A 7,027-nucleotide genomic window follows, 5' to 3' on the forward strand; every position below is an offset into this window, starting at 1 on the left:
CTGGAAACGTAATTTCCTAGAAAGGAAGTGTTGCATTTACATTCATTTGAAGTGAATACGAGGTATACATGGCACTTCGCAATTAATATTATATCTTATCATGAAACATAGAAATAAGATGCCATATCTCGTTTTAATAAGCATTGGAACTCTATTGTTTTGATACGTAGAAATATGGAAACGCCATTTCCTAGCAAGGAAGTGTCGCATTTACATTCATTTGAAGTGAATACGAGGTATACATGACACTTCGTAATGAATATTGTATCTTATCTTGACACATAGAAATGAGATGCGATATCGCGTCCAATCAAGCATTCGATCTCTATTCCTACGATACGTAAACATCTGCAAACGCTATTTCCTAGCAAGGAAGTGTCGCATTTACATTCAGTTGAAGTGAATACGAGATATACATGATACTTCGCAATGAATATTATATCCTATCATGAAACATAGAAATGTGATGCGATATCGCGTTTTAAGGAGCATTCGAACTCTATTGTTACGATACGTAGACATCTGCAAACGCTATTTCCTAGAAAGGAAGTATCGCATTTACATTCATTTGGAGTGAATACGAGGTATACATGACACTTCGCAATGAATATTATATCTTATCATGAAACATAGTAATCAGATGCGATATCGCATTTTAAGAAGCATTCGAAATCCATTGCTACGATACGTAGACATCTGCAAACGCCATTTCCTACAAAGGAAGTGTCGCATTTACATTCATTAGAAGTGAATACGAGGTATACATGACACTTCGCAATGAATATTATGTCTTATCATGAAACATAGAAATGATATGCGATATCTCGTTTCAAGAAGCATTAGAACTCTCTTGTTACGATACGTAGTCATCTGCAAACGCTATTTCCTAGCAAGAAAGTGTCGCTTTTACATTCATTTGAAGTGAATGCGAGGTATACATGACACTTCGCAATGAACATTGTATCTTATCATGAAACATAGAAATGAGATGCGATATCTCGTTTTAAGAGGCATTAGAACTCTCTTGCTACGAGATACATAGTCATCTGCAAACGCTATTTCCTAGGAAGGAAGAATCGCATTTACACTCTATTGAAGTGAATACGAGGTAATCGTGATACTAGCAATAAATATTACATCTTATCATGAAACGTAGGAATGAGATGCGATATCGCGTTTTAAGGAGCATTCGAACTCTATTGCTACGATACGTAGACAACTGCAAAAGCTATTTCCTAGAAAGGAAGTGTCGCATTTACATTCATTTGAAGTGAATACGAGGTATACATGATACTTCGCAATGAATATTATATCTTATCATGAAACATAGATATGAGATGCGATATTGCGTTTTAAGAAGCATTGGAACCCTATTGTTTTGATACGCAGACATCTGGAAGCGCCATTTCCTAGCAAGGAAGTGTCGCATTTCCATTCTTATGAAGTGAATACGAGGTATGCATGACACTTCGCAATGAATATTATATCTTATCATGAAACATAGAAATGTGATGCGATATCGCGTTTTAAGGAGCACTAGAACTCTATTGATACGATAAGTAGACATCCGCAAACGCTATTTCCTAGAAAGGAAGTGTCGCATTTACATTCATTTGAAGTGAATACGAGGTATACATGACACTTCGCAATGAATATTATATCTTATCATGAAACATAGAAATGAGATACGATATCGCGTTTTGAGAAGCATTCGAACTCTATTGCTACGATACGTAGACAACTGCAAAAGCTATTTCCTAGAAAGGAAGTGTCGCATTTACATTCATTTGAAGTGAATACGAGGTATACATGATACTTCGCAATGAATATTATATCTTATCATGAAACATAGATATGAGATGCGATATTGCGTTTTAAGAAGCATTGGAACTCTATTGTTTTGATACGCAGACATCTGGAAACGCCATTTCCTAGCAAGGAAGTGTCGCATTTCCATTCTTATGAAGTGAATACGAGGTATGCATGACACTTCGCAATGAATATTATATCTTATCATGAAACATAGAAATGTGATGCGATATCGCGTTTTAAGGAGCACTAGAACTCTATTGATACGATAAGTAGACATCCGCAAACGCTATTTCCTAGAAAGGAAGTGTCGCATTTACATTCATTTGAAGTGAATGCGAGGTATACATGACACTTCGCAATGAATATTATATCTTATCATGAAACATAGAAATGAGATACGATATCGCGTTTTGAGAAGCATTCGAACTCTATTGCTACGATACGTAGACAACTGCGAACGCTATTTCCTAGAAAGGACGTCTCGCATTTACATTCATTTGAAGTGAATACGAGATATACATGACACTTCGCAATGAATATTATATCTTATCATGAAACATAGAAATGTGATGCGATATCGCGTTTTAGGAAACAATAGAAATCTATTGCATCGATACGTAGACATCTGCAAACGCTATTTCCTAGCAAGGAAGTGTCGTGTTTACATTCTTTTGAAGTGAGTACGAGGTAATCATGATACTTCGTAATGAATATTATATCTTATCATGAAGCATAGAAATGAGATGCGATATCGCGTTTTAAGAAGCATTCGAACTCTATTGCTACGATACGTAGACATCTGGAAACGTAATTTCCTAGAAAGGAAGTGTTGCATTTACATTCATTTGAAGTGAATACGAGGTATACATGGCACTTCGCAATTAATATTATATCTTATCATGAAACATAGAAATAAGATGCCATATCTCGTTTTAATAAGCATTGGAACTCTATTGTTTTGATACGTAGAAATATGGAAACGCCATTTCCTAGCAAGGAAGTGTCGCATTTACATTCATTTGAAGTGAATACGAGGTATACATGACACTTCGTAATGAATATTGTATCTTATCTTGACACATAGAAATGAGATGCGATATCGCGTCCAATCAAGCATTCGATCTCTATTCCTACGATACGTAAACATCTGCAAACGCTATTTCCTAGCAAGGAAGTGTCGCATTTACATTCAGTTGAAGTGAATACGAGATATACATGATACTTCGCAATGAATATTATATCCTATCATGAAACATAGAAATGTGATGCGATATCGCGTTTTAAGGAGCATTCGAACTCTATTGTTACGATACGTAGACATCTGCAAACGCTATTTCCTAGAAAGGAAGTATCGCATTTACATTCATTTGAAGTGAATACGAGGTATACATGACACTTCGCAATGAATATTATATCTTATCATGAAACATAGTAATCAGATGCGATATCGCGTTTTAAGAAGCATTCGAAATCCATTGCTACGATACGTAGACAACTGCAAACGCCATTTCCTACAAAGGAAGTGTCGCATTTACATTCATTTGATGTGAATACGAGGTATACATGACACTTCGCAATGAATATTATGTCTTATCATGAAACATAGAAATGATATGCGATATCTCGTTTTAAGAAGCATTAGAACTCTCTTGTTACGATACGTAGTCATCTGCAAACGCTATTTCCTAGCAAGAAAGTGTTGCATTTACATTCATTTGAAGTGAATGCGAGGTATACATGACACTTCGCAATGAACATTGTATCTTATCATGAAACATAGAAATGAGATGCGATATCTCGTTTTAAGAGGCATTAGAACTCTCTTGCTACGAGATACATAGTCATCTGCAAACGCTATTTCCTAGGAAGGAAGAATCGCATTTACACTCTATTGAAGTGAATACGAGGTAATCGTGATACTTGCAATAAATATTACATCTTATCATGAAACGTAGGAATGAGATGCGATATCGCGTTTTAAGGAGCATTCGAACTCTATTGCTACGATACGTAGACATCTGGAAACGTAATTTCCTAGAAAGGAAGTGTTGCACTTACATTCATTTGAAGTGAATACGAGGTATACATGGCACTTCGCAATGAATATTATATCTTATCATGAAACATAGAAATAAGATGCCATATCTCGTTTTAATAAGCATTGGAATTCTATTGTTTTGATACGTAGAAATATGGAAACGCCATTTCCTAGCAAGGAAGTGTCGCATTTACATTCATTTGAAGTGAATACGAGGCATACATGACACTTCGCAATGAATATTGTATCTTATCTTGACACATAGAAATGAGATGCGATATCGCGTCTAAACAAGCATTCGATCTCTATTCCTACGATACGTAAACATCTGCAAACGCTATTTCCTAGCAAGGAAGTGTCGCATTTACATTCAGTTGAAGTGAATACGAGGTATACATGATACTTCGCAATGAATATTATATCTTATCATGAAACATAGAAATGAGATACGATATCGCGTTTTGAGAAGAATTCGAACTCTATTGCTACGATACGTAGACAACTGCGAACGCTATTTCCTAGAAAGGACGTCTCGCATTTACATTCATTTGAAGTGAATACGAGATATACATGTCACTTCGCAATGAATATTATATCTTATCATGAAACATAGAAATGTGATGCGATATCGCGTTTTAGGAAACAATAGAACTCTATTGCATCGATACGTAGACATCTGCAAACGCTATTTCCTAGCAAGGAAGTGTCGCGTTTACATTCTTTTGAAGTGAGTACGAGGTAATCATGATACTTCGCAATGAATATTATATCTTATCATGAAGCATAGAAATGAGATGCGATATCGCGTTTTAAGAAGCATTCGAACTCTATTGCTACGATACGTAGACATCTGGAAACGTAATTTCCTAGAAAGGAAGTGTTGCACTTACATTCATTTGAAGTGAATACGAGGTATACATGGCACTTCGCAATGAATATTATATCTTATCATGAAGCATAGAAATAAGATGCCATATCTCGTTTTAATAAGCATTGGAATTCTATTGTTTTGATACGTAGAAATATGGAAACGCCATTTCCTAGCAAGGAAGTGTCGCATTTACATTCATTTGAAGTGAATACGAGGCATACATGACACTTCGCAATGAATATTGTATCTTATCTTGACACATAGAAATGAGATGCGATATCGCGTCTAAACAAGCATTCGATCTCTATTCCTACGATACGTAAACATCTGCAAACGCTATTTCCCAGCAAGGAAGTGTCGCATTTACATTCAGTTGAAGTGAATACGAGGTATACATGATACTTCGCAATGAATATTATATCTTATCATGAAACATAGAAATGTGATGCGATATCGCGTTTTAAGATGCATTCGAACTCTATTGCTACGATACGCAGACATCTGCAAACGCCATTTCCTAGCAAGGAAGTGTCGCATTTCCATTCTGGTGATGTGAATACGAGGTATACATGATACATCGCAATGAATATTATATCTTATCATGAAACATAGAAATGAGATACGATATCGCGTTTTGAGAAGCATTCGAACTCTATTGCTACGATACGTAGACAACTGCGAACGCTATTTCCTAGAAAGGACGTCTCGCATTTACATTCATTTGAAGTGAATACGAGATATACATGACACTTCGCAATGAATATTATATCTTATCATGAAACATAGAAATGTGATGCGATATCGCGTTTTAGGAAACAATAGAAATCTATTGCATCGATACGTAGACATCTGCAAACGCTATTTCCTAGCAAGGAAGTGTCGTGTTTACATTCTTTTGAAGTGAGTACGAGGTAATCATGATACTTCGTAATGAATATTATATCTTATCATGAAGCATAGAAATGAGATGCGATATCGCGTTTTAAGAAGCATTCGAACTCTATTGCTACGATACGTAGACATCTGGAAACGTAATTTCCTAGAAAGGAAGTGTTGCATTTACATTCATTTGAAGTGAATACGAGGTATACATGGCACTTCGCAATTAATATTATATCTTATCATGAAACATAGAAATAAGATGCCATATCTCGTTTTAATAAGCATTGGAACTCTATTGTTTTGATACGTAGAAATATGGAAACGCCATTTCCTAGCAAGGAAGTGTCGCATTTACATTCATTTGAAGTGAATACGAGGTATACATGACACTTCGTAATGAATATTGTATCTTATCTTGACACATAGAAATGAGATGCGATATCGCGTCCAATCAAGCATTCGATCTCTATTCCTACGATACGTAAACATCTGCAAACGCTATTTCCTAGCAAGGAAGTGTCGCATTTACATTCAGTTGAAGTGAATACGAGATATACATGATACTTCGCAATGAATATTATATCCTATCATGAAACATAGAAATGTGATGCGATATCGCGTTTTAAGGAGCATTCGAACTCTATTGTTACGATACGTAGACATCTGCAAACGCTATTTCCTAGAAAGGAAGTATCGCATTTACATTCATTTGAAGTGAATACGAGGTATACATGACACTTCGCAATGAATATTATATCTTATCATGAAACATAGTAATCAGATGCGATATCGCGTTTTAAGAAGCATTCGAAATCCATTGCTACGATACGTAGACAACTGCAAACGCCATTTCCTACAAAGGAAGTGTCGCATTTACATTCATTTGATGTGAATACGAGGTATACATGACACTTCGCAATGAATATTATGTCTTATCATGAAACATAGAAATGATATGCGATATCTCGTTTTAAGAAGCATTAGAACTCTCTTGTTACGATACGTAGTCATCTGCAAACGCTATTTCCTAGCAAGAAAGTGTCGCATTTATATTCATTTGAAGTGAATACGAGGTATACATGACACTTCGCAATGAATATTACATCTTATCATGAAACATACGAATGAGATGCGATATCGCGTTTTAAGAAGCATTCGAAATCCATTGCTACGATACGTAGACAACTGCAAACGCCATTTCCAGCAAAGGAAGTGTCGCATTTACATTCATTTGAAGTGAATACGAGGTGTCACGTCCGGCGAAATAACTTTTCGTTTATCCGGAGGCTTCACGACACTAGCCTATTTGTTCGAAATTCGGTCCGCGGAAACGCGTTACGACCGGGTTCGACTATTTCAGCTAACGCGACACGGACAAAACACTCGCGATTTGCGGATATTAGGAGTTGGAAATATTACATTTG

The sequence above is a fragment of the Xylocopa sonorina genome, unplaced genomic scaffold (assembly GCF_050948175.1).
Source record: "Xylocopa sonorina isolate GNS202 unplaced genomic scaffold, iyXylSono1_principal scaffold0094, whole genome shotgun sequence".
NCBI lineage: Eukaryota > Metazoa > Arthropoda > Insecta > Hymenoptera > Apidae > Xylocopa > Xylocopa sonorina.